A 2439-nucleotide genomic window follows, 5' to 3' on the forward strand; every position below is an offset into this window, starting at 1 on the left:
CACTTTGAGGGGCCAAGGTGGGAGGATCTCTTGAGTCCAGGAGTTTGAGACAAGCCTGGACAATATAGCAAGACCCCATCTCTACTTTGTATTATATAATATTTAAATATAAAAATAATAAAATTATGGTTGTTATTTGGTGACCTGTATCCTTTGTCTAGATGAGCGACCAGAGCAGGTACACCAGGCCTGTCTTTTTGACCCTGGGCCCGAATGGTGACTTTTAGCCTTGCTGCATTTCACCCAGGCAAAGTAGGTCCTGCTGCCAGGCTTTTGCCCACATCAGTCCCTCTCTATCAACATTCATTCAGCCAACTTATATCGAGTGCCTAATACGTGTGAGGCACTGGGATACACTGACGAATACACCACGATCTGCTTGAGCACTCAGACCTGAGTGGGGAAAGAGTCCATCCACAGACAACTGTAAAGCAAGGTGGACCTTGTGCTCAGAAAGCTGTGCCTACTGAGGGGGTTGGGGGTCAGGGAAGGTTTCCTGGGGGAGGGCCACCTGTGCTGTGTTTCGTGGGGTAGGTGGGAGTCAGCCAGCTGAAGAGAAGTGGGAGAGGGAAGGCATTCCAGGCAGTGGGAACAGCTTGAGCAAAGACACAGAAGCAAGGCACAGCTTGGTGTGGGCCGGAATTCTAAGTCCTCTAGTGTTGTTGGAGCTTAAAATTCAGTGGTAGGAGAGGAAGCTGGAGAGGTGGGCAGGAGGCTCTGCTTCAGGGCAGCACTTAGAATTCCTGAGGACATCCAGGCCCACTGCCTGGTTCATTTTCCCTACCTCTTGCCTTCTTTTTTCCTGGTTTAGGAAAGGTACAAAATTCTTGTGTGCAGCCTCTTTTGGACTCCAGCTCTTGTTCTCTTGCTGAATCCCACCCCCACCCATTCAAGTCATAGGCTGTGATTCACCTGTGGGCTTCTGAAGGCTAGAAGCTTCCACAGTGAGCCAGGAAACAAGTTCTGATTGGCTGGAAACAGACCCCTGCTCCAAGATTCGGGGCTGGCAGTATTCCTTCTGTTCTGGTGGCTCAGTCCTCATGACTTTCCTCTGGACTTGCAAGTTATTCCAACAAACCCCAGCTGCTCTGCAGTGAAATGTTCCAAATAATTAATATTTCTGCAGGAATTACCTTGTAAAAGATATGTGCTTTTAAGCATTTGGTAGTGCAAATGTTTTTGACTGCCTTTTGTGGCCAATTTTCTCCTTCAGCGGGACTCATGTATAATTTTAGATAAAAGTACAAGGAAATTATATTTCCATAATCATAAGTCTTCTTTCAGCAATACACGTATCTTCAGAGAATCCCAGTCTCCCTGCAGCATCCTCCTGGTGCACAGACAAAAACTGCTGAATTCTGGCAAGATACTCAAAGGATTCTGACAGGTGACCATCTCAGGCCAGAGATATGCCCAACCAACTGGAGAAGCAGAGACAGCCATGGACAGATCTGCTGATGCTGAAGTATATAGACAGCTGAGGTACAACCCGTATAATCACCCAGATGTTATTAGGCCATGATCATTCTGTAGTTAGCTACCTCCCTTCTGTGTTTCCTCTCACCTGAGAACCTATTGTGGCCACTTCCAAGGCCCCACTGTGTCCAAATCACACCACCACCAAAGCTCACAGAAACACGCTGGTAGATTTCTCCTCTTTGGTGGTTTCCCATGACCAGCCAAGCGAAATACCCAACAGTCATTCTCAGTGCGCACAGATTTACCTTCAGTTTTTTTGGTTATATTGTCATTATTATGACAAAGAACATATTATTATTATATGTTCTTTGCCAAGTGGGAGAGTTAAGGGGCCTGCTATGGACTGAACTCTGTCCCCCTCAAATTCATATGTTGAAGCCCCAACCTTCAATGTTACTATATTTGGAAACGGTCCCTTTATGGAGGTAAAGTTAAATGAGATCAGAAGAGTGGGGCCCTTGTTCGACAGAATTGGTGTCCTTACAAGAAAAGGAAGAGGCTGAGTGCAGTGGCTCACACCTATAATCCCAGCACTTTGGGAAGCTGAGGCGGGAGGTACGCTTGGGCCCAGGAGTTCAAGACCAGCTTGAGCAATGTAACAAGACTCTATCTCTACAGAAAAGAATTAAAAATTAACCAGGTGTGATGGCATGTGCTTGTGGTACCAGCTACTCAGGAGGCTGAGAAAAAAAAAAAAAAAGCCATCTGCAAGGCAGGAAGACAGCCTTCAACAACAACGAAATCAGTCAGCAACTTGGTTTGGACTACTCGGTCTCTAGAACTGAGAGAAAATAAATTAAAATAAATTTCTGTAGAATTAAACCACCCAGTCTATGATGTTTCATTACAGCAGCCAAAGCAGATGAATACAGGGCCATTCATTCATTCCCCACTTATTGAGCCTCTTCATTTTTTTTTTCTTTTTGAGACGGAGTCTCACTCTGTTGCCCAGGCTGGAGT

The 2439-nt window shown here is 45.8% G+C and overlaps 1 long non-coding RNA gene across 1 annotated transcript in view; it reads left to right on the plus strand.

Moving 5' to 3' along the window:
* LOC105540835 overlaps window positions 1-2101 on the plus strand; it is a 12466-nt gene extending 10365 nt beyond the window's left edge. Inside the window, exon 2 of the long non-coding RNA XR_001006264.1 lies at window positions 812-2101. This is a non-coding gene — a long non-coding RNA (uncharacterized LOC105540835). The remainder of the gene's footprint in view (window positions 1-811) is intronic.
* Window positions 2102-2439: the final 338 nt, after the last annotated feature.

The sequence above is a fragment of the Mandrillus leucophaeus genome, unplaced genomic scaffold (assembly GCF_000951045.1).
Source record: "Mandrillus leucophaeus isolate KB7577 unplaced genomic scaffold, Mleu.le_1.0 Scaffold229, whole genome shotgun sequence".
Taxonomy (NCBI): domain Eukaryota; kingdom Metazoa; phylum Chordata; class Mammalia; order Primates; family Cercopithecidae; genus Mandrillus; species Mandrillus leucophaeus.